Source organism: Callorhinus ursinus, unplaced genomic scaffold (assembly GCF_003265705.2).
Source record: "Callorhinus ursinus isolate GAN/ISIS: 27379988/994484 unplaced genomic scaffold, GSC_fseal_2.0 scaffold2, whole genome shotgun sequence".
NCBI lineage: Eukaryota > Metazoa > Chordata > Mammalia > Carnivora > Otariidae > Callorhinus > Callorhinus ursinus.
This window is the reverse complement of record NW_027397064.1, coordinates 65426363-65453392: the sequence shown is the minus strand read 5'-3', so window position 1 is coordinate 65453392 and position 27030 is coordinate 65426363.

Here is a 27030-nt window from a genome sequence, read left to right as displayed (position 1 = left end):
ACAGTTCTATGGGTTTTGCCAAATGCATAATGTCATGTAGCCAACATTACAGTACCATACACAATAGTTTCACTGCCCTAAAATCCCCGTGTTCCACCTCTTCATCCCTCCCCCACCACCCACCACTCCCAGCTCCTAGCAGCCACTGTCTTTTTTTTTTTTTTTTACTGTCTCTGTTGTTTTGCCTTTCCCAGAACATCATGTAGTTGGAACATACAATATGTGGTCTTTCCAGCTTGCCTTCTCTCACTTAGGAGCCTGCGTTTAAGTTTCCTCCATGTCTTTTGGTAGCTTGGGAGCTCTTTTCTCTTATCATTGAATAACATTCCTCTGTCTGGATGTATCACAATTTATTCACCTAATGAGGGATATCTTGATTGCTTCTAAGTTTTGCTGACTATGAATAAAGCTTCTATGAACATTCATATGCAGAATTTTGTGTGGACATGTTTTCAACTCATTTGGGGATTTAGGGGCACAATTACTGGACTGAATGGAAAGATTGTGTTTAGCTTTGTGAGAAACTGCCACACTGCCTTCCAAAGTGGCTGTACCATTTTGCATTCCCACCAGCAGTGAATGAGTTTATTTTGTTCTGCATCCTCACCAGCATTTGTTCTATCTGCTTCGGATTTTGGCCATCCTGAGAGGCACATGGCGATATAAAAGTGGTACATATTGGTGTACTGTTCTGTGAATTTTAACACATGTATACATTTGTGTAACTACCATAATCAAGCCACAGAACAATTTCATCATCCCAAAAAACTCCCTAATACTTCCTCTTAAATCACACCCTCATTTACTCCTAACCCTTGGCAAACATGGATCCATTCTCCATCACTATTCTTTTGTTATTTCATGAATGTCATATGAATGGAACCAGACTTTAGGTAATCATTTAGGCTGGCTTCTTTCACTAAGAATGATGTCTCTGAGATGAATCCAAGTTGTTCCAAGTATCAATAATGTGTTCCTTTTTATTTATAAGTAGTATTCCATTGTATGAATATATCACAGTTGAATTACCTATTCACCCATTGAAGGATATTTGGACTATGTCGGGTTTTTTGCTACAAAAAATAAATGTACTGTAAATATCTATGTATAGGGTTTTGTATGAAAATGTTTTCATTTTTTCTAGGGTAAATATGGAATAGAATAGAATTACTGGGTCATATGATTAGTATATGATTAATATATGTTTAACTTTATAAGGAACTGTCGAACTATTTTCCAGAATGTCTTTACCACTTTGCATTCCCATCAGGCAATGAGTGACAGTCACAATCGCTCTATATCTTCTCTAGCACTTGGTATGGTCATTATTTTTATTTTAGTCATTCCACTTGGTGTAGACTGATATTTTATCATGGCTTTATTTTTCATTCTCCTAATGGTTAATGATGCAAAACGTCATTAACATGCTTATTTGCCTTTTCTGTACACTTTTTTGTGAAGTGTCTTTCAAGTCTTTTGTCCATTTTTAATTAGGTTTTTTTAAAAAAAAACTGTTGAATATATAGTTCTTATTGTTTTTTACATACTCTGGATACCAGTCTTATGTCAGGTATGTGATTTACAAATATTCTCTTTTATGGTCATGCTTTTAGTGCCATGTCTAAGGAATTTTCCCTAACTCAAATCATAAGGATTTTCTCAGATGTTTTCTTCTAATAGTTTCATCGTTTTACATTTTGCCTTTAAACCAATATTTATTTTGAATTAATTTTTGTTTAATGGTCACACATGTAGATCAAAGTTCATTTTTTTGCATATGGATGTACAACTGCTCTAGCATTATTTGTTGAAAGATTGTACTTCCTCAATTAAATTATATTTGTATCTTTGTCAAAAGTCAACTGACCATATTTGCATGGGTCTTTTTCTGGGTCTGTTCTATTGATCTATGTCAATAGCAGTCTGACTTTATTACTGTAGCTTTAGAATAAGTCTTAAAATCGGGTAGTGTGATTTTTTCCTTTTTCAAAATCATGGCAGCTCTTCTAGTTCCTTTGCTTTTCCATATAAATTTTGGATTCAAATTATCTATATCTACAAAGAAATGTGTTGGGATTTTTACAGGAATTGAGATAAATTTGTAGATTTATCTGGGAGAGAATTGACATTTTTACTATATTGAGTCTTCCAATCCATGAACTCAGTACGCCTCTCTCTTTATTTAGATCTTTTTTTGTTTCTTTTGTCAGCATTTTATAGTTTTCGGAATGCAGATTTTGTATGTGAAATAGATTTATACCTGGGTTTCTCTTTTTTTAGAAATGTTAAAATGAATATTTTAAAATTTAGGCTCTAAATTCCTTATTACTAGTATATAGCAATATAATTGATTTTAGTGTGTTGACTTTTTTCCCGTCACTTTGCTAAACTCACTTAATTACTTCTAGGAGCTTTTTTGGAAATTCCTTGGGAATATTTTACATAAACAATCATGTTATCTGTGAATAGAAATCGTTGTATATCTTGCTTTCTAATCATCTGCATATTTTATGATTGTTACTAATTGTTTTGCCCTATAGCTCTGCCTGGGACTTCCAGAATGATGCTGGATTGAAATGATGAGAGTGGACATCCTTGCTCTGTGCATAATTTTATTATGTCACCATTAACTATGATGCTACCTTTTTGGCAGGGGGGAGAGGAGTAGATACTTTTTATCCAATTGAATAAGTTCCCTTCTATTCCTCATTTGCTGAGAATTTTTTTTTTATGTTTAATTTTGTCATGTGTTTTTTTGCATCAAATGATATGATCATGTGGCTTTTCTTCTTTAGACTGCTAATATGGGGCATGACATTGATTGAGTTTTGAATACTAGTTAGCCTTATAGTGCTGAGGAAAACCTCACTTAGTCATGATATATTATTCTTTTTATATATTTCTGGATTTTATTTGCTGGCATTTTGTTAAGGATTTTTACATCAATATTTTAAGTGTTATTGATTTTACACTGCCTTTGCCTAGTGTTTTAATATCAGGATAATGCTGGCCTAGTTGTGAAGTGGTCTATCCTCTTGCAATTTTCTGGAAGAGATTGTAGAGCATCGGTGGTATTTTGTTTTTAAATGTTTGTTAGTGAAATCACCTAGCCCTGGAGGTTTCTTTTTTTTTTTTTTTTTAGAAGATTTTAAAATATGAATGTAATATGTTTAATGTTTGTAGAATTATTCAGGTTATCTATTACATCCTGAGTGAGTTTTAATTGTTTGTGGCTTCTGGGGAATGGATCCATGTCATCTATGCTGCTGAATTTATGGATGAAGATTCATTCATAGTATTTCCTTATTATTTTTAAATGCCTGCAGGGTCTGTAGTGAGACCCCATTTTTCCTTCCTGATACCTGTAATTTGTGTCCTTTCTCATTCATTTCTTCTTCTTCTTTTTAAAGACTTTATTTATTTATTTGACAGGGAGAGACACAGCGAGAGAGGGAACACGAGCAGGGGGAGTGGGAGAGGGAGAAGCAGGCTTCCCGCACAGCAGGGAGCCCGATGCGGGGCTCGATGCGGGGCTCGATCCCAGGACGCTGGGATCATGACCTGAGCCGAAGGCAGACGCCTAACGACTGAGCCACCCGGGCACCCCTTCATTCATTTCTTTATTAGCCTAACTAGAAGCTTATCGATTATATTGGGCTTTAAAAAGTCAGCTTTTGGTTTTATTGATTTTACCTATTGTTCTACTCTTTTAGATTTCATTGATTTCTTATCTTTATTATGCACTTCCTTCTGCTTGCTTTGGGATCATTTTTACTCCTGTTTTTCTAGCTTCTTAAGATGGAAGCTTAGATCATTGGTTTGAGATCGTTTTAAAAAAAAAATAGAAGCATGTATTACTAAAAATGTCCCTCTAAGCAGGGCTTTAGCTATATCCATACATTTAGATAAACCATGTTTTTATTTTCATTCAGTTAAAAATAGCTTCAAATTTCCCTGTGGACTACTTTGTCTCATAGATTATTAAAACTATGTTTAATTTCCAAGTGTTTGGAGACTTTCTTGTTAAATATGGTATTAACTTCTCTTTTTATTCCATATGATCACAAAACTTTGTATCAGAAATAATATTTTGTATCCTTTTAATTCCTTGAAATGTATTAAAATTTGTTTATGACCCAAGATATCTACTATCTTGGTGAATTTATTCCATGTGTCCTTGAAAAGAATATGTATTTGTGCCATTTTGAGGTTAGTAATCTATAAATGCCAGTTATATCCAATCTGTTTTTGATGGTGTTTAGTGGCTCTATATCCTTCCTGAGTCCCTGTCTGCTATTTCTGTCACTTACTGAAAGAGGTGTGTTTAAATGTCCAACTACCAATTGTAGTATTTCCTATTTCTCCTTTCAATCCCATTAGTTTTTGCTTCACGTATTTTGAAGCTCTGCTGTTACATATTTAAGAGCATTATGTCATGGAACACTACATCAAAAACTAATGATGTAATGTATGGTGATTAACATAACAATAAAAAATTTTTTAAAAATTTAAAAAAATCATTATGTCTTAGCAGAATCCCTCCTTTTATCATTATAATACACCTTTTTTTTTTTTTATCCTTAGTCATTCTTCGCCCTGAAGTCTACATTGTCTTCTATTAATAGGGCCACTTCAGCTTCCTTTTGATTAGTATTTACATTATATCATTTCTTCCATGGTTTTACTTTTCATTTACCTTTACTATTACATTTGAAGCGAGTTTCTTGTCGCCAGCAAGTAGTTAGGCCATATCTTTAAATCTATTCTGGCAATCTCTCTCTCTGACTTGTATGTAGACCATGATGTAGCATCAGCTTTGCCAAGTTTAGGTTTAGGTCTATCATGCAGCTCTTTGTTTTCTGTGTGGTTCCTCCATTTTCTACCCCCATCTTTCTCCTTTCTTCTCTTTTCTATTATTTGAACATTTTTAGTATTCCATTTAAATTTACTGATCGTGGCTTTAACTATATATCTACAGATATTCTAGTGCATGATCCGAGCACTATAATATATCTACTTAACATTTTACAATCTACATGGAATCAGAAACTTTATCCCATCAGGTGGCATGTAGAAACTTCATCAGAATGTAAGTCGCTGTCCTCTCCCTTTTATGCGCTCACATATTACAGCACATGGATGGAAAATCCCATTAGCAGTGTTCTAATTTGTACTTCCAACCATTAAATATGAAGATGTAAGAGAAGAATAATTAATTATATTTACTCAGATATTTACCACTTTTGTTGATCTTTCTTCATTTCTGATGATCTAAATTTCTTTCTGGTATTATTTGTTTCCCATGACTCGAAGAACTTCCTTGGTATTTCCATTAGAGGAACATACTGGTGACGAATTGTCTTAGTTTTCCTTTGTATGAGAATGTTTTTATTGCACTTTCATTTCTGAATGATATTTCACTGTATATAGAATTCTGGGTCGATAGTTCTTTTTTTTTTCCTTCCCTGAGTTGATAGTTCTGTACCTTCGACACTTTAAATATGTCATCATACTGTTTCTTAGTGAGAAATCTGTGACCCATCAGATTGTAAGTTCCTTAATAAAAGAGAGACTTTCTTTGAATCCCTATATAAAACTTGGAAAATTTCTGGGTACATACTAGTTAATTACATATATACCTAGAACGTGATGGGCAGTGGTTTCTAGGTAAGGCAATCATACGTGTTATAGTGTTCAAGTCGAGACAATTCTGAGCATAGTGGGAGCATGTTAATAATTATTTCAGAAAAACAGGTAAAAACTAGAATTAGGACTTATAGTCACCCTAATTTTAGGCACTAAGTTGCCTTGTGAGGAAGGAAAATATGAAAACCTAGTAGATATTTACTGTTTCCTCTTCTAAGAATAGAAACTCCCCATATGGGAAATCACTTTTTCCTCAACCCATGTTTTCCAATCATATGATTTGAATTAATATAACTATAGTCCTACAGATTTTGTTGATCCCTTTAGAGATAACTTCTTATCCAGCTATGATTGATTAAAAAAGGCAGAGGCCCCAGGCACAGGCTGGGCCATCATGTTACCTTACCGTTTCACGGCAAAATTAATTGGCTCCAGGATAGAACTCTGATGAATGCTGGGTTATCATAGCCTCTTACAGATTTGTTTTCTTTTTGTCTCTTCATTTTTGTTTTCTCCAAATAGGAGTCAGGGAAGGAGACTTAGTTCTTCTCTGGCAGTGAAACCATGTGGCTTTCGAGCTACTGGCCATGTCGTCTGTCATTTGGAAGAAGTCAGGCTACTGCAGGAGTAAAAGAAGCACAGAAGAAAGTCATAGGACATGGGCTGGGAGCCTTAAGTTCCTAATTCCAGTTGTCCCTCTGTGCTGGCTGCCTCCTACTGGTTTAAATGCAGGAACAAATGGTCGCTCTTTTGCCGAGGTGAACTTTCTTTGGTTTTTCAGTCCCTTACAACCAAAAGAAACCCAAATAATGCTTCTAATCTTGTGTTGCTTCTGAGACAGCAAGAAGCTCTTTATAAAATGATGAAGTGAGGGAGTAATGAACTAGTAACAGGTATACGAGCACATGTATTGCAAATAGTGATCTTTTATACTTTTGTATTATATCACTGTAGTATGTACTAAATCTCTCTTATGTTACGCCTGTACCTATTACTGCTTAAGTTTATATTCTCAATGATGTTTATCTAGCACATAAGCTCTAAGAAGGGAAAGCATGAAAACGTTAAAATGACTCTGAATAGTGGCTACTTCATGCTCTTGAGGATGCTTATTATTTGACAATATCCATGTGGGGAAGAAACAGGAGAGTTTTGATTATTAATCCAATAAACATTTATTGTGCACCCACTCTGTGCTGGACGGGGATGAAACAAAACAGAGAAGGTCATGGCGCTAAGGAAACTGCATGCAAGTTTTATGAAACAAATAGTAAACAAGCAAACAAAGAAATAAACTAGATTACTTCAGGTAGTAGTAACTGCTGTGAGGACCTAATAAAACAGGGTGATGTGACAGAGATTAAGTGGGTTGTAAGACTCACTTTAGAATTGGGGAGTTAAGAAAGACTCCCCCGAGGAGGTGAAAGGCGGGCAGACACGAGAATGGGAGGGTGAGGGGTGGGGAAGGAGCTAGCCTTCGGAAAAGCAGTCTACGTCCCGAGGCAGGAATGAACTTGGTGTTTCAGGAAGACAGAAAGACAGAGAGGCTGAATTCTAGTAAAGGAGAAGGAATGTGATACAATTATTTTCTGCACTAATAGAGGAGAGAAACTAAGAATATTTAAGGAATTTTTTGAGAAATAGGACTGCTCCTAAGTGGACTCAGAAAGATTTTCTGATTAAACTGGTTGGGCATAGATAGAGAATAAGGAGGGGAAAAAAAAAAAACCCTCTCTTGGCTATGTATTTAATATCCCCGTAGTTGAGACTATTGTTCAATTGTAAACTTGGCCACTCTTTGTTAGAAGTCTTCATCTGCTTGAAACTATGTCCTAAGAACCTCTCACAAGTCCTTTCACCAGCTAACTTACTTTCAAATATATTACATATCTGAAGCATGGTATTGTTCTTTGGTTCCTTGGGACAACTAGATGGAACCACAGACCCAAGGTGCTAAGGAAACGTGAAGATCAGCTGGCCTGGTGTCTGTCAGTAAGGGGCACACTTTGGAATCCCCTATGGAACCTTTTCAAAATATCAACTGAGCTCCACTCTTCAGGACTCGGATTCAGAGGGCCTAGCAGTGGGATCTAGTGGTATATCTGGCAATATGTAGCTGTTAAGCTATTTTGACGTGCATCCCCCACTGAGGGGGGACCAGAGTTAGGACCAGAACCTTAATCTCCTGATTTATAAGTTTTTGCCACTCTCCAAACAACTGTATCCCCTATTCTTACTTAGATAAGCTGTTAAACATGTACAAAAATAGATTATGGACCAAAGACTCCTATTTTTTATTTTCTTTAGCATCTTTTGGTCAAGCAACTTTAGAATTAGAAATCTTTGCACCAGTGATCAGAAGCAGCAGCCGAAGAGAAGAAAGGAAGAAAGAGAATCTGAGTAGACCAAACCGAGGGTATAAATTCCTGGCATTAAGCTCACGCTGGTTTCTGGTAGGACCCCTCTAGGCTTTTGGTTATTTGAGTGACTTTTTATCTAGACCCAGTTTGGAGACAAACAAGACCCACACTTGCCTTGGTCAGGGAACATTTGTTCACGAATTGATGGAGTGGAGAACAAATGGTTATTCATAATTTCAACCAATCCTTTATGTAATTAGGCTTAGTAGTTAATGCTGATGATGCCATTCATACTCTCACTAGGGACGGACGATATTAATTCTTCCTGAATGAAAAATTGTCACCTGTGACTGAGTATGTTAAGTGACTTAAAATATAAAAAACTTTCCATGCCAGACCAAATTCCCTAGTCTCTTTTTGGCTTTCCGTTGTCCCTGCCTCCAAGAAATGAGATACAAAAGGAGCTAAGAGTCTGCTCGCTCCTCTGAAGCCAGAGGTAGAAGCAGTTTGGAAGACATTTTGTTTCATCTCTTTTTTAACTTCTTTAAAAATATTTCTGGAAAGAGTAGCTAATAATAAGATAGGTAGGTGGATGGCAGGGAGTTAACTAAAGTGTTCAGAATAGCTCTGAGTACAATCACATTTAAAAATAGAGAGAACAGGCCGCACACAAAACCCCACTGACTCAGTGTATCTAGTTCAGATGTAGCTAATGTCCCTATTTAGCATCTTCAAGTTGCTTACACTTTCCTCACCAACTTAAGAATGTGCCTCTAGCACCGGAGAGCTTTCCAAGTCCAAGGACGTGGGAATGTGAATTATCAAACAAGCTGGGGATGAAAGGTGCTGAAATCAACGTTTTACAATATTGCCAAAAACAGCTTGAGTTTCTAGGCTGCTAATTGCTGAAATGCGTTTTAGCTTCTGACTTCATTCTGAGCTTCTGACCCACTCACCAAAAGGTAAGAAGGATGTTGTAAAAGAAAAAGAAGAAAGGCAGTAAGAGGGAACAGGGTAAGGGACTGCTTAGTCCAAGGTCTCCCGGAAAACCACACTGCATTAAAGGAAGTGTATTTCATGTGTGCCATCCGGCCATACAATGAGAGTTGACCACCAAAGGAACCCAGTCCTTTGCTGTCTTTTCTGAACAGGAGTGAGGTAGCCTCGGTCTCAAAAGTGTGACAGTATAAATAGCTAATCTGAATTCACTGTCTTTCTTTTTACCGTATTTCTTATTTAACTTTCCGAAAAGTTATTTATGCCCGTTGCCTCATTTCAGCCTCATGAAATGATGATTTGTTAGAGCAAGCAAAAGTCTCTGTGTTTTCTGTAGGGGAAACTGAGGCACACAGAGACAGTGGCGGTTGCCCTTAAAAATCTCTTCTGTTTAGGGGCAGAATTAGGGTTGGGCTGGCATCCCTGGCCCCTGCTGTGAGAATATCCCACTTCCCTCCACGGCCACTAGTCATAAAAGTTCCTGCAATATGGTACAAACATAACATGCAGAAGCTTATTTTGATATTTCTGAAAGAAAGCTTCAGCTAAATTATTTTTCTGAAGTAGTTTATTAGACAGCCCTGTCAGAAAGCAGTTGTACCAGATAAGGGTCCCTTTCAACATTATGAATTTAATACCACGGAGGGATTTGCAGACTGAATTATCCAGACTCATTGTGCACACATATAGGCAGTCACTAAATATATGAATTAATGTTCAGTTGTGGCTTTAGCAGATATAAATTTAAATGTTACCAATCAAATATACCCATATGTGTGTGTGAGTGTGTGTGTGTGTGTGTATACCTTATTCTAGTTGTTATTGGAGAAGCTACATTTTTATATGTGATATCTCTTCATGACACTTTTTAAATAACATCTGGAGAATTTTTCACACACAGGTATGGTACTTCATCTTGAAAAATGCTCTCTTCTAAAACAAAACTTTTAGACCGAACTAGTTAAAATGGTATATTAAAAGGATGGTACCAACGTATTGTTACCAACAATTATTACCTTTGTATTTTTTGTTTTAGGTCTGTGCTTGAATTGCATTCCAAAGAGAGAGACTCTGAGCCAGTTAAAAAATGCAGGAAATGATATCTGATTGAGACATCTGTGTATGTTCACATTTTGATCCATCATCTCTGCTCAGATACATAACAATAAAAGGGAAAATTTGCAAAGAGAAAACCAAAATATGCATCTATGTTTGAAAAGAGGACAAACATTTCTGTGAAGACAATGGAACAGAAAAGCAAATTGGTGAGTAGAATTGAAGATGAGACCCATTGAACCCACTAATTTGGCTACTTGGGAATAAAGTAGATTCCAAGTGTTCTGTGTAAGGCAGGGAGACAGGAAATGGGATCTGATCAAACTGCTTGAAGCCAGGGGCTTGGGGAGGAGCTCCACTGTTCCACTCATGAAATAAGGCCGGGGGTGAACAAAAGTACTGTTGCTACTAACCGCTTGGGGAGGTCAGACAAGGATATGGCCTCAAGACAGGGACTGAGCAAACCTGTGTGCATGGCTTCCTTGAACATGTCTGACCTATCCCTGATATCTCCACATGGCAGCAGGATGAGTCATCCTTAAAAGACTTGGCTCTGGGCTAGGAACCTAGGGAATTGTGTGGGCTCAGTTAGAAACCCACCAGAAAGGGAGGCAGGCGAGATGAGTACAAGTTGCTTGAGGAAGAAAACAAGGGGTCAAAATTAACTAGTTTCCATTCAAAAAACAAGCCTGAAGACAAACATCCCCAGAACATGAAAGCATCTGAGGCTAAAAAAGACAGTAAAAGATACCAAACAATAGATCCTTGCACCAGAAACATCAGCATCACCTGGGAGCTTGTCAGAAATGCAGAGTCTCAGGCCTCACTTGAGACCTGCTAAATCAAAATCCACGTTTTACCAAAACTACTGGGCAACTCACATAGACATTAATGTTGGGAAAGCATTGCTGGAAAAGATAATATATTTATGGAATTGTCTGACAAGTAGTTTAACATAAATATGATTAATTTGCTCTGAGAGATGAAGGAAACAAGTTTCATTTTAAAAAGAGCGAGAAATTAAGTAACAAAAAAGGCAGACATGGTATAATATCTGGTAAGAAAATGAACCAAATCAAAGTCTTGAAAGTAAGAATTAGAGTCACAGGGTGGGAGTGGGGGGCAATCCATAGCAGGTATATGCGGTGACCGGACACATACGAAAAGAAAATTAGTGAATTAAAATATTCCCCTAAGATATTTATGCAGAACCTAGCCTGAGAGAACGAGATAGAAAGAGCACTTATATGAAATATGAAGCATAAACTGAAAAGCTCCAACTGATACCCCATGATACCAATGGAGTTCTACATGAGAGTGAAAGAAACAATACAGTTGCATTTTTGAAGCTGTACTTATAATAATTTTCCAGCGTTGAAAAAATAATGCGACATTGGGAATATACCATGAATACCAAGCAGGCTAAATAATATGAATCTACATTTGGAAATGTTGTAGTTAATCTGCAGAACAATGATGGTAAAGAGAAAATCTTAAAAACCATCAAGAAGAAAAGAGAGATAATCCGAACAACAATAATAATTATTAGACTATAGCATGGGTGTCATCAGTAAAAGCAGAAGACAGAAGATGAAGGAGCAATAGGTTCCATGTGCTAAACTAAATAAATAAATAAATAATTTTAAAAATAAAATAAATAAATAAAAGAGCTGATACCAGCTAGAGAGGATGGCATTGTTGTTCCCTGTGCTTCATCTTTCCCTGTAACCATGTCCCATGCCATATAGGTTCACAGTTGATCTCAGGAAACAGAGACTCATAAAATGTTGGTCAATTTAGCACTGTGTACGTTTTAGAGACAAAATCAAATTTCGAAACATTAGACCAAGATTGGACTGTTGGGTGTTCGATTCATAAAGTATGTCAAGTTCTGTGTTATATGCAGAAGAAGAATAGATATACTAAATAATTTTTACTTTCTCGAGAAAGGTTAAAGTTTATATGTATATTAAAACTTAAGAAAAAAAAATGAAATGTCATGTAGGGCTTCCGAATAAGTAGGTGAATAAAAAAGAGAGGATTATGAAAATCTGTGAATTCCACAAAAGATGTAAAAAAAAAAGGAATCAAAGGAGTAGTAAACACAAAATTATATGGTAGAAATAAGTCTAAAATCTTATAAAAACATTAAATTATCCTATTAAAAAATCAGATCATTAGATTGCTGATTAACAAGCTTAATCTCATTAGTTAACAAGGAAATGCACATAAATTCACACAGACAATAATATAATAAAACTATAATAACTACAATAAAAACACATTCATCACAGGCAAAAATATTTAGGTTCAATAATATCATATATCGAAGAGGATTTGGGGGGAAAAGACCTCTTTAAAGAGTTATTTTTTTAAAAGATTTTATTTATTTATTTGTCACAGCAAGAGAGAGAGCACAAGCACGGGGAGTGGGAGAGGGAGAAGCAGGCTTCCCGCCGAGCAGGGAGCCCGATGCGGGGCTCAGTCCCAGGACCCTGGGATCACAACCCGAGCTGAAGGCAGATGCTTAACCATCTGAAGCACCCAGGCATCCCAGGACCTCTTACTTATTTACTGCTTTTCAGAATACAGAGTCAACCGGTTTAGAGACCAGTGGAAACTAACCAGTAGGGTTGTTGATTCAGTGCTTTCACCTCTCAGCCGGTATCAAAGAGAAGCTGCAGTACATATGGGAACGTTTAATGCATGCTTGTTGCAGAATTATTAATAAAAGCAGAATTTGTTAGTAACTTGGACATACATCAATAGGAAAACCAGTAAACATTTTTTCTCCTTTATTTATTCAATGGAATATTATATAGCAGTTGACATGGACTAGATACCACATGTATCACTTTAATTAAAACTCAAAACTGTAATGTTGCTCAAAAAAAGCAAGCTGCAGAAACATGCAACCACAACGAATACAATCATATAATACTTAAAAACATGAAGGGCACGATATATTGTTTATTAATTCATACACGATAAACAGCTAACTCAAAACAATGATTTTTCTCTGGAAAAAGAAGAGAATGAATTTGAGGAGGCAGCCTTAAGGACCTTCACTTGTATACATAGTTTTTAGTTTTATAAAATTTTAATATTTCAGTAGGTTTGATCTTTTCACAATTCTTAAAAATAGTAGCAAGAACTGAAAGAACTTCCAATAACCATGATTCTAGTACTAACTTACTATTTTCTGCAAAATGACCAAATCTGATTTTAAATATGAAACGTCTAAAGATGTGTCCTATTTCTTCAAAATGTTTATATATTGAGCATTAGCGCATGGAAGACCGTACGTCAGGCATGGGAATACAGCAATGAAGAAGGAAGATAATTCTCACCTCCAAAAAGCACAATCTAGCAACATTTGAATAAAAACATGTCCTTTAGAATAGTTGTTTTGAACACTTGGGACAGCAATACTACTCTGCAAAGTCATTCATCCATTTATTCAACAGCTATTATGTCCTTTCACACTTCGAACACTGTTCTGGATACTTGGGGACGCACGGCAATAATGGCTTTAATGATGATAATGATAATAATTCCTAACATTTAATAGGTACTTACATGAGATACTATTTACATTCTGACAACTTACCCTAAGAGGAAATATTATTACTACTATTCCAATTTTATAGATGTTTCATTGAATTTTTATTTCTGATAGCCATCTTTGTGTCTGAAATAACTGTTCTCCCAAAGAATGGGGAAGAAAAAAACCTCCAACTCCACCATATTCTGCCTTCCTCCCCACGCCTACTCTAGCACTTATTTCCTTTTTAAAAATTTTATTTAATTAATTAATTATTTATTTTTATTATGTCATGTTAGTCACCAAACTGTGGAAAGAGCCGAGATGCCCTTCAACAGACAAATGGATAATGAAGATGTGATCCGTATATACAATGGAATATGACTCAGCCATCAGAAAGGATGAATACCCAACTTTTGCATCAACATGGATGGGACTGGAGGAGATTATGCTAAGTGAAATAAGTCGAGCAGAGAAAGTCAATTATCATATGGTTTCACTTATTTGTGGAACATAAGGAAGAGCATGGAGGACATTAGGGGAAGGAAGGGAAAAATGAAGGAGGGGAAATCAGAGGGGGAGACGAACCATGAGAGACTATGGACTCTGGGAAACAATCTGAGGGTTTTAGAGGGGTGGGGGGTTAACACTTACTTCCTTTTTTACTGAATAGTAAAACCAAAGAGTTCAGAAAATATTTATACTTAGTTTATATTTTATTCTCTATGTACACCAGAGGCCTCTGGAGATACCAGGAAACTTTAGCTGATTTTACTTACACCTTTAATCCAAGGGCAGTACATAGCATAATAACAATGTCTTTAGAAGAACCACCATTTATTACAGCTGAGAGGTTTTTCTTTCTTAATTTCAAAGTATGACTATCGCGTCTTCTTAGGGAGTAAATGAGGTTTTGTTTTTCATGTAACAAGATGTAAATGAACAATATTAGTCTTACTTTTGGCTGAGGCTCAAGAACAGGTGGCCCCCAAACTTACATTTCAAAATGAGCATCTACATTCCTAGGCATGGCCTCCAAAGGAGGTGGTTGTGAGCAAACACTGCCATGCTTTGCTAAACCCCTGCCTCCAATCTTCAACTAATGTTGGGCCAGCTGGAAGAATGAGACTGGAAATTGAAGGTGGGGTTTCTTTGAAGAGAGTTGCCGTGCATTCCTTCGACTTCTCTTGTCGTGGTGAATAAGAGGGGACTTCCACCGTACCCTAAGCTATGTGAGAAAGGTCTCAAGATCACTCTTTACGTAGCTTAACTAATGTTTCAGGACCTGCCTCTGAAAAACTTTCCTAAAGGTGAGTGATTGTGGCTGGCTGGCTTCGGATGGTAGCAAGGAGACATAGTTCTGTAAGGAACATCTGAAATACATGGATGGTTGGGTGTTTCCCAATGCTGCAAGGGAGCACCGGGGGGACAGATATCTTAAGATCAACTTAAATGCACTTTTCCCAGGTGTGGCACTTTATGAGAGACAGTCCATGGAGAATGGACCGCAGGAAATTAGGGACCTGTAGGGAAATACTAAGCTAGATGAATTCTTTGCCTGAATTAAAAGAATATAGGTTAGAAGTCTCCACAACTAAAGGATCCTCCAAAGAATTCGTGAATACAACTCAAAAGAAAATAAATGGCTCAAATTTAAAACATGTGCTGTCCTAGATGAAACTAATACCAAATTATCTGGGTTCCAGTCAAGGCCAATTTCCCTGCCCTTTACCTGTCCTCTCTCTCCCTCCACTTGCAATACTGAAGGGACCAAAGCTCTTCACTGTGGAGGGCAGTGAGGTGTGAAGCCAAGTAGAGATGATGCTTCAGGAGTTCTGCCCTCAGTAGACCCCCAACTGGGCTTCAGGGAGAAGCTTTAATTTAAATTGAGTTTCAAGGGGCGCCTGGATGGCTCGGTAGTTAAGCGTCTACGTTCGGCTCAGTTCATGATCCCAGGGTCCTGGGATCGAGCCCTGCATCGGGCTCCCTGCTCCGCGGGAAGCCTGCTTCTCCCTCTCCCATTGCCCCCTGCTTGTGTTCCCTCTCTCCCTGTGTCTCTCTCTGTCAAATAAATAAATAAAATCTTAAATAAATAAAATAAAACGAGTTTCAAAGTATTGACTGTTAAGAGCACAGAGCATTCTAATCTCTGAACTAAGTCTGTTCTTTTTGCAATTTAAAGATGGTTATGATAGAAAAGGGACCAGAAGTCATGGGATCTTTACCAGATTTTACTCAGGGAAGAAGGAAGAATAAGGACATAGGGCTTGAGTGAGCATTGGGGGTGAGGGGTGGGTGGCAATGGGAGCAGAGAAAAAAATGTATTTCCTTATCTCTTCTTGAGTCCTGCTTGTTCTGTCAACTGACCAATATGTTTGGCAGGGTTGTTTAAAAGGACAGATGATCAAATTAGTTGCAGGAGCTGTGTAGGTGACTAAGGTTGTCTACAGAGAGAAAGCAGTTAACTCTGCAGGAAAATCTGAGGCATTTTTAAGGACAGGGGTGTCTAGAATTCAATGTCCAATCATTTCTGGTATTGTACTATGACTGTACCCTCCAATATACCCAGACATTGAGGAAAACTCTCATCCTTGTATAGTCTCATTTTTCCTAACTGATTTAGGAAATTACAAGAGTCTGTGATATACTTTTGGATGAGCCCCTAATGGGGAGAAGAGCAGCTGCAGGAGGTGAGATCCACGTAACATCAAGAATACGTGGACGTGAGAAGTCAGAGCAAGAGGTGACTGGGAAACTAAGACTCAGAAAATCCCTGCTTTTAGAGATCATTAATGGGGGGCACCTGGGTGGCTCAGTCATTAAGGGTCTGCCTTTGGCTCACGTCATGATCCCAGGGTCCTGGGACCGAGCCCCGCATCGGGCTCCCTGCTCCATGGGAAGCCTGCTTCTCCCTCTCCCACTCCCCCTGCTTGTGTTCCTGCTCTCGTTGTGTCTCTCTCTCTCTGTCAAATAGATAAATAAAAAAATCTTTTAAAAAAAGAAATCATTAATGGGAAGTAATGAGTAAGTTTTCTGTATGCATAGGATGAGAAATTAAGAATTTGTATTATAGGGGCACCTGGGTAGCTCAGTCAGTTAAGTGTCCAAATCTTGACTTGGGCCCAGCTCATGATCTATGGGTTGTGAGATAAAGCTCCGCATTGGCCTCCACCCTCAGTGTGTAGTCTGCTTGAGATTCTCTCTCTCTCCCTCTCCCTCTGCCCTGCCCCCTGCCACACACACTCTCTCTCAAATAAATAAATAAATCTTAAAAAAAAGAATTTGTATTATATATGAAAGAAAGACATAACTCAGAAAGTTGGAAAATTTAGGCACATCCAAGTAACTGCCACCTCCATTATATATACAGAAACAATCTTAGAACGATTATTAGTAATTAGATTGATAGGGGCGTATTTTAACAAATCCCTTTATAAATAAAATGTACATTAATTATTGGCTGACACATATGCTCAACCGACACCCTATGTTATTTAACATTTATTCTATCAGTCAGAAGAAAATTAAGGTGAAATCACTGAGTGATAAGGTGCTTATTTATTTCTTCTTATGCCTCTGATAGTGTTTGGGCTGCTATGTAATCTTCATGAGACTCAGACATGCTAAGTGAAGCTAGTTTTCAAGTGTCACTCTTGGCAAGCGAGATTCCTTTTATAAAAATATCTGCTGAGCTTTGACACTTAGACTGAAGTGTGTGTCCACATATCTGCTATAATGTGAATATGTCTTTGTTCATTCTGACTCACAGATCCTTCAGTCAACAAAAGCACTTTACAGATGAGCAATTCAAGACTGCACAATCAAAGGTGGTATGTAAAGCTGTCTTTCTCCAAGGACTACTGATCATCCTACCTTGAGAAACTAATAACTGGGGCGCCTGGGTGGCTCAGTCAGTTAAGTGACTGCCTTTGGCTCAGGCCATGATCTCGGGGTCCTGGGATCCAGCCCCGCATTTGGCTCTCTGCTCAGCGGAGGGTCTGCTTCTCCCTCTGTCCTTTCCCCCACTTGTTCTCTCTCTCTCTCTTTCAAATAAATAAATAAAATCTTTAAAAAGAGAGAGAGAGAAACTAGTAACCCAGATGTTGCTATTTAATTTCCAGATCTCCACACAATGTTCATGCATGGTCCTGTCATTAACATTCTCTGAGAAGAATGGTTACTGGAGACCAGAGATAGCACCAAGTTAGCTGAGAACTTGCTTGACTAGGCACTGATCTATAGGAGAACATCTCTTTTCTCCATCTAACATCGGTATCTACAAAATATCTGGAAACTTTATTTCTTTTGTGGGATTTTATGAAACTCTATATTTTGAGCTGCCCTTGACCACTTTGTTAATGGTGATGATGTTTGTTAATATAGTTTTTAAACCACAGTTTCTCCATTCAGGTTCTCACATGACACTACTTTCCATTTTTAGTAATAAAAGTAATTTCAAAGCAGAAGTCTATAAGACAGTCCAAAACCTCAGCATTTATGATTATGGTCAAACAGTCACATGAAGTCATCTCAGAATATTTTTAATGATTTTTTTTCATACTTGATCAGACCAAAATGATATTTGTGAGCCGATAGGATTTTACATTTTCTCCATGGCATTTTTCTGGCAAGCCCCAAATCTTAAAGACATTCAGAAAGTTGGCAAATTGCTAAAACAATGATGACTCTGGTTAGAAGGCAGCATCCAAAAATATTTTTGTAAATATCAAGAAGTCTGCCAAACAAGTGTGAGCTCAGTATTTTGCCTCGCGTGTCTAATCTCCAAGCAGCAAAGCCCATTAAGGCAACATCCTGCATTTCCAGACATAATGGTAAAGAAGAAGTTATACCTGTCACTGAGTATTTAGTTTCTTGCCTTGCATGTCGAAAACTACCTCTCTTCAATTTACAGGTGCCCTAGCTTAATTCAACAGGTCAAAGGTCCTAATTTCTAATTTGCTAAGCAATTTATCACATATTACCTACACCCTCTCAAGTCGGATCAAAAGCTACCACCAAATCATGGCAATGAATCCAGATGTGAGGAACTTTGTGATTAATTCACTGGGAGGTTTTGTTGTTAAATACTAGAAATATACCACTAATTTGAAACATAAGGTTTGTATTCTATTATGCAGTTATTTAAATACTATTTGGGTAAAACATATGTAAAAAGGAACAGGTAAAGCCTAATGTGTCTTTCCTGAAGGAATTAAAATTAAGTTAAAAGTTATTTAGAATTCAACTTCAGATAAGAAACCTCTTGGGTTTTGCATAGATGTTTCTGGGAGTCCTTAGAAATGTTGCACGAATCTCCCCATTTGGGAGGTGCTCTGAAATAACAGATCACATGTTTATATTTAACAAATAGAGATTTCCTCTCTATTTGACCCGCATAAGGGGACAGAAGGCAGACAGAGCAGGAAATTTGTTCTAGCTTTTTGCTCAGCAAGAAGCACTGACGCTTAAAGATCGCTACCTCTGGAGTCAGACAGCTTGGATTCGTATTGCTGTTCTGCCACTTATTAGCACCTTCACTTGATAAGCCCTGCGTCCTTACCAATGCCAGTGGGACAATATAAAATGGTGATAATCATAGTCACTACCCCACAAAATTGGACATGGAATGATTACTCACAGTATTAGTTGTTATTTTTATCGTGACGCCCCGACAACGATATTTATGGTAAAGATGATGATATCCCAAAGCCCTGCAACAAAGTAATGATAGTCATTAAGTAGAAATGATGATAGATCCTGAAAAGCTGGAAATTGGATATTGTAATATGTGAGTAAGTGAAGAAGGTCAAGTATTAATTAAGACTCCTAACAGTTAGATATATATCTACATCTAAGGCTGTTTGTTAGGTACAGTTCTAAGCAGACAGTGTCAGAGAGAAAAGAGTACTTTTTATTCAGTCACGTATTTAGTGAACTTTCTCTCATGTAATTATCTGTATCATACTTTACAAGTAAAGAGAAACTAAGCAAATGTTGGAAGTGTAAGTTTCTCCCTGAATCTCTCTGAATAAGCTATTTAGTTTAGTGACATTAGGACAACCTTTGAAAGTAGATCTGGATTCAGATTCTGACTTTTTCTATTGTTACTTGCCATAAGTTACTTCTGAGTTTTAGTGTTCTCATCTGTAACATGGGAAATATAATACCCATTTTGTTGAGCTGTTATAAGGGTTGGATGGAAGAATGTAATAAAGCTCTTAATATGGTACCTAGTCATGATTGAAACTCAACGAAGTTAGTAGTAGTTATTATCCCTGTTATTAATATGTTGTTTTCAATAAAAGGACACAAAAATCATGTCTTCCACCATCAAGTATAAAATCCTAAAAGTTGAAACTATTTTCACAAAGTCAGCTTATTTCAGTAAGTGCTATTCAGTTCTTTTAGTTACCGTCTAGTGGTAGCAGACATCCATGCATCCGCTAAACAAATTTTATTGAACACATACTATGTGCCAAGTGTGTGATGGCAAACAAAATAAACTTGGTCTTTGCTCTCACGGTACTTTGAATCTTGTGAGAAGATTAAAAATATGCAAAAAGACAACTACAATAAAAGGTGGTTAGTGCTACCCTTGGAGAAGTACAAGTGAAATGTAAGCACCTAACCCAGACTTGTAAGGAAAAGCTGAGTTTGAAAATTATAATCAGAATTATCTAAGGAAAGGGGAAATTACTGTTTTCCTAGGAAAAACAATGGGAAGTTTCAGAAGCCAGAAAGAATGCTATACATTCGAGGAACAGAAAAAAAAAAAAAAAGAGAAGAGTATTCAGATTTGTAGAGTGTGGAAGAGTGAGGAATATAATAAATGATACTAGAGAGATCATTTTGAGCCCAATTTTTCAGGGCCTTGTGAATCTCAAGGAAGAGGAATGTATGGAGAACAATTAGAAAGAGAAAAGGCAGGGGTACCTGGGTGGCTCAGTCGGTTAGGCATCCGACTCCGGATCTCAGCTCAGAACTTGATCTCAGGGTTGTGAGTTCAAGCCCCACATTGAAAAATAGAACAACCATATTATCCAGCAATCCCGTATCTGGGTGTTTACCCAAGAGAATTGAAGTCAGAATCTCAAAGAGACATTAGCACTTTCATGTTCATTGCAGCATTATTCACAATAGCCAAGATGTAGAAACAACCTAAATGTCCATTGACAGGTGAATGGAAAAAGAATATGTGTTATATGCCTATAATGACATATGATTCCATATTAAAGAAAAAGAAAACTCTGCAATATGCAATGACATGGATGAACCTTGAGGACATTATGCTAAGTGAAATAAGTAAGTCACAGAAAGACAAATACCGTGTGATTCCACTCACATGAGGTCCCTAAATAGTCAAATTAACAGAATCACACTGTGGAATGGTGGTTGCCAGGGACTGTGAGGAGGAGGAAATGCGGAGTCACTAAGTTAACAGAAATAAAGTTTCAGTTAAGCAAGATGAATAAGCTCTAGATGTCTGCTGGACAAAGACCGTTCCTGTAGTCAAAACTACTGCATTGTATAGTTAGCATTTTGTTAAGAGGGTAGATATCATGGTAAGTGTTCTTACCAAAATAAGTTTTTTTAAAAGAACAATCGGGGTTTAATGTTCAATTATGCTTTTGACAAAACTTTTTCAAAAGAACATTTCACAAATGTAGAGATGCTTATATAAACTTAAGGTTTGGAATCTCCTCCTACCCGAGGGGCAGTAACACACAGGCCACCAGAACTTGACACTGCTAAGCCTTTCAGCTCTACACAAAACAATGTTTACGTTGGAATTTTTCTGTTAATACCAAGGTGTGCCAGTGGCTTTTCTAATGGATTAATGGCAGCCTCTGTCTCCTCAGATGGGGAGTATCAGAAATAAGATGTTTTCTTTTGTGAATTGGGCTATCAACTGAACAGGGATAGAACCATTCAATTGGAAGCCACTCGAATGGTGACACCAAGCTTAGGTACAAACAAATGCTGACCTCTGCGTTGTGTTCTAAAATGCTACTTCCTTTCTCCACAGCCAATAAGGCAGTATTTTTTATTTCTTTCAGTAACACATGATAGAGTTCAGTGAGAAAAAGTAATTCTGCAGCAAATTGTGCAGGCAAGGAATTGAAGTAAATGGGAGGTCCTGTCCATTAGCTCATTCCACGTCCAGGATAAAAGAAAACTGTGGCTTTAAGAAGAAATAGAAAAATTGGACTAAACTCTTTCTGGATTTTAAGTTTAAAGAAGTCCCACTTTCTGCTGATTCAGTTGAATAAAGCTTTTTGCCCTTTGCCTTTCCTTCTTTCCAATTCTTAATTTTTTTTTCTGTCACTGTATTCTACACAAACTGACCACTTACATTTCATATTTTGAAATAATCACTTATTTTTACAGGGGGGAAAAGACTATTAGATACACCATTAACATTTTAAGTAATTGATAAAAGAGAGAGACTTGAAATTTTGCTTTTTGAGATTTTATCTATTTATCCACCTTAGAGAACTTATTAACATAAAATTTTTCAAGGAATACAATTCAAATCTTATAAACTTTGCTCTTTGGTATTCACACTAATCAGCTTATCTACCTTAACTTAAATTTTCTTTTAGATCTATTAGCCCTTTCAATCTCTTAAAGATTTCTCATAAATTGTTAATAATTCCCCTTAGGCTTTAGGTTCTGTTCCAGCAATCACAGATTCAAATTAAGTCATGAAAGCTTTTGTTAATTCAATAAGGGGTATTTTCAGTAAAAAATAATGAGAGATCCCTAAAGTACCATAAAATGTTACATTTAGATTTAATATCAATACCTGCACTGGCCAAACTGTATCTCCACAGGTGAATCCTCCTAAGCAAAGATCCTATTCCCTAACATATTAAGGATGATGCCAAGGGAAAGGGGGGTATGAGCAGGAGAAGAACAGAGTCGGCACATGGGAGATGTTTTTTCTCTTAGTAACTCCTGCTTTGTAGTGGGATTGACTTTATATTCATCCTTAAAAAGATTTCCCAAGGTCCATGGTGCCTTATTTGGCCTACCTCAAAGCCTATGCTTTCACTTCTCTTGAGGGTTTTTCTCTTTGAGTCTATTCTCTTAAAAAAATTAAATCATTTTTAATGAACTTAATGAATACAACAAATAATGATTGTATCACCCCTCAAAAATTCATGAGTTGACAGACCGTAAATTACAGACCAACTAAGAAAAAAAAATTAAACAAGAAACCACACTTCAGGCAGATTAGCCTAACAAGTTCAAGAGTATGCTGACAAAACTGTAATGCATGGATCATTAACTTATGGGATTTGATTGAATTAAGAATTGCTCATAAATTAAACATTTTCAATAATATTACACAACCAAAATAACACTTAAATATTATTTTAACTTTAAGAACATCTTTGCTCCCCACCCCTCATTGGTTTCTTGTGAAATACTGAAAACATGAGCGACTTTCTGTCTTTGAATTTATCAGATAGAGGCATTTTCACTTGAGTAAACCAACCTTGATGACGTTAAGTCCTCAAGACAAGTACTGACCTAGACACACAAAAATAAATAAAGGAAGAAAGGAAGAATTAAAAGACCCAGGTGCTCCCTTCCTCACACGTATAGAAGGAGAAAGAGAAAGGGAGCAGAGTGCAAGACAGACACAAATGGCAGAATGCACTGTTGTTACCAGCAACCGCTATTCAGTAATAGCCATAAAGATAGTTTGTAATGTATCACACTTCTGAATTATAGTCTGACATGGTGTGTATATAAATGACAAAATATTTTAAAATTACTTAGGTTGTGTTTCCTTTTTTGTTAAGCAGAGCCTCCATTGTTGCCAAAAGGTGAATGGTTCACAGCTGTATGAGCACACTTTTGTTGTTTGAGTCCTTGTGTGTTCATTGAGAGTGCTGTCCTACTCACACTGTCGGAGAGAAATTGAAATTGTTTGCCCCTAAGGCTGCTCAGTCAAGACCGAAGTGAAGAAGAGACGGATGAGAGGAAAAGGAAGAAGAAGAACCAGAAATTTTTGTATTTGTTTTCACTCAGAGTGCTCTAAGTTAGTAGCAATGACATGGGCTACAGTATAGTTTAGTTTATGCTGAACAACAGCTGCTGTTTCCAAAACATTAAAACTTCACTATAGAAAGATAAATAGCAGTGACTTATCAGACTTTGGGAATCACTTAACTCTTCGTAGTCCAGAACATAAAATAACTCGGTGAGAAAAGACTGTGCCATGTCAAAAGCAGATGAGAAACCAGAATGAGGTATTCTGGGACCATGATGACAATTTATAATCCAACAAGAACCTGATTATATTCTTTCTTCACATTTCAGAAAACTGTGTAGTCAGATGAATTTCTATGTGTAAAACATTCATTTCCCTTTTGGTTCTCTAGGCTGACCTCAGTATCTCCAAAACTGTTTGACAAGATATTTCTAATCTTTTCTCACCCAAGTTGCTTACCACAAGACCATCTGTGGTATCCTCTACATGTGGAGTGTCAGTGCCATCCTCATAGTATCTCCGTACTGGTAACAGGTGCATAACTACCTGACTTTGTACTGTTCATTACATTTTTGAATTAACCATTAGGCAGAGTAGAGAAGAGTATATAATGAAATATTTAAAAATTAGTGAAACTGGGGGAATAGCTTAGAATTACTTAGGAGACCTCATTTCACTTTTCCAAACCAAATTCACAGCACTTTGTCCAAAATTCTTGGACCAGATGTGTTTCAGAATAAAGTTTTTTTTTTTTTCAATTTTGGAAAGTAATATGGTGCATTCACTACATATTAGGGAACACTCACAATGGATTCTAGGACAACACTCTGTAATCAAGCACATTAATATAACTGCAACAAAATAGTTGAATAATCACACTGAGTAGAACGAAGGCTATGAATAGCCACACAACAAGTTTTTCTGCCAAATGAGTTAATTTTTTGGCTTTCGGTGCTTTTGGATACAAGGTTATGGATAATGGATGGTAACCCACAATTGTTTTTCCTCTAGATATTTTGAAGGTAATTCTTTCATGATAGCTGCAAATATTAATACATTACTAAAAAACACAAAACTTGTTGGCTTGATTTATTAGCACTCATTTACTGAAATCTTGTATTTGGTACTGAGAAAGAGAAAAAGACTTTGATAGGTCTTTAAGTGTTTTAAAGATTACAATACAGGTGTCAGAGTAGTGATTCTCTATTTCTGCTGAAGATAGGAGTAATGGAGGTGACATAAGGCTTCAGGAGGTTGGCTGGAAAGAACATTGACTAACACGCTATGACTGTTGGACTTATAAGACATTAAAGGAAAATGGTCAGAAATGCTTAGAAAAGAGTTCTTTGCATAGAAAGAGACAAAAAAATGCAGACAAGTGTCTATCTGGAATGGTCATCTTCTGTTTAAACTTAAGGGAATGAGCCCCTTAAATTTATGATACAATGAATAACATTCTAAACCACGAATCCCAACAGTAAGAGACCCATCACTGTCACCTCATCAATACCACTGCTTTGCCTGTTTCTTTACATTATCCATGCCCACCATCCTGAATGGATCTACATCATACCTTAAATACAAAATGGTGGCTGGGTAGCTAGTCTATTTCCACTTCCAAGTTTTTATATTAATCGACTTTACATGTGGTTAAAGTGTCTTATTTAAGAAAAATATATCATTGACAATAACAGAGTAATTACACAGTCATTGCTTCAATCTGGCTATATAAATCATTGTGATTTAACCTACAGTAGTAATAAAAATAAATGATATTGTTTTTGGTTCATTACTGCTGATCTAATAAAATGTAATGAATTAAGAAATTTCCTGAGTGAAACAGACTCGTAAAAATAACAATTTACTAATGGTGCTGTAATACCCAATGTGAATGAATACAGAAAAAAATAAGCGTTTTAATAAAAATCCATCTTTAAGAAAATGTCTTCCCCATTTCTTTCACCTTCTGTCTTTGAGTGCAAATGCATGTTTTGATGATACCCCTGGAGATCATTACCAGGAACTAGAGTTTGAAAATGATTGCTTGTTTATATGAAAATTTTAATAAACATTCCAGGAATTCATGAGTTTCTGGGTAGCTTACATGAATTTAAGGAGAAAGACATATTCCATCTTCTGGGAATGCATATGTGCCAAGAGCTAACTCTTATTAATGAGCCAACATTCAGAAATGGAAAAAGTAGCTCTTCTCCCTCTGTGTTGGAGGGCCACCGCAACTTTCTCTTCCTGGGCACTGATATCTAGATTAGCTGTCTTCTTGTCCCTCTCGGCATCTCTCCTCCTTAACCTCTCCCTTCTGTGCCCACAAACAGTCGTGGCAGGAACACATAGCCCATTCTTTCTCATGTCAGAAATACAGAAATTATTAGACATTTACGTTTCTATATGGCTTTAACTTTAAAACACAATTACCTAAAATTCAGTCAGTACAGTTTAAGTTCCTAATCGAATTATTACATTCCTTGATAATATATTGTTCTTTTTTAATTAAGATTTTATTTATTTATTTTGACAGAGAGAGAGAGAGACAGTGAGAGAGGGAACACAAGCAGGGGGAGTGGGAGAGGGAGAAGCAGGCTTCCCGCTGAGCAGAGAGCCCGATGTGGGGCTCGATCCCAGGACCCTGGGATCATGACCTGAGCTGAAGGCAGACGGTTAACTGACTGAGCCACCCAGGTGCCTCCCCTCCCCCCCCCTTTTTTTACAATGATAATTTGATCTTGTTATGCCTATGTATCTTACTTCTGTTTAAAATCTTATAATACAGATGAACGTTTCTGGGACAAAGTTGGATAATTAGGACAAAAATATCTTTATTATAATTCTAATTATTTCAGTAATTTTGACTCTAGAGCCTCACATTCCTAAAAAACATTTTCTATCTGTTGTCATGTATAGTTCTCATATTAAGAAGAGCCTTTATATTGCTTTGCTAAGACCTCTTTTGTCCCCAGAAGTGTGGCAATTTTGGTCAAATGTCATATTCAAATAATGCTTTGCTTTTTTCCCCTTTTACAATGATAACATTAATTTGTCATATAATATTGATATATTATAAATATTAAGCAATTCTGCATTTCTGAAAAATACCTCTTTGTGTAGGAGTATCCTTTTAATATAATGTTGAATTTCCTTTCTAATGTTTCTTTTATGATTTCAACACCCATTTTTATAACTAGTTTTCTTTATTTTTTTACACATGGTTAAGGATTTTTTTTTAAAGATTTTATTTATTTTTTGAGACAGAGCATGCGCACGAGCAGGGAGTGAAGGGAGGGGTAGAGGGAGAGGGAGAAGTAGACTCCCCATTGAGTAGGGAGCCTGGAGCAGGGCTGGATCCCAGAACCCCAAGATCATGACCTGAACTTGAAGGCAGACACTTAACTGACTGAGCCACCCAGGCA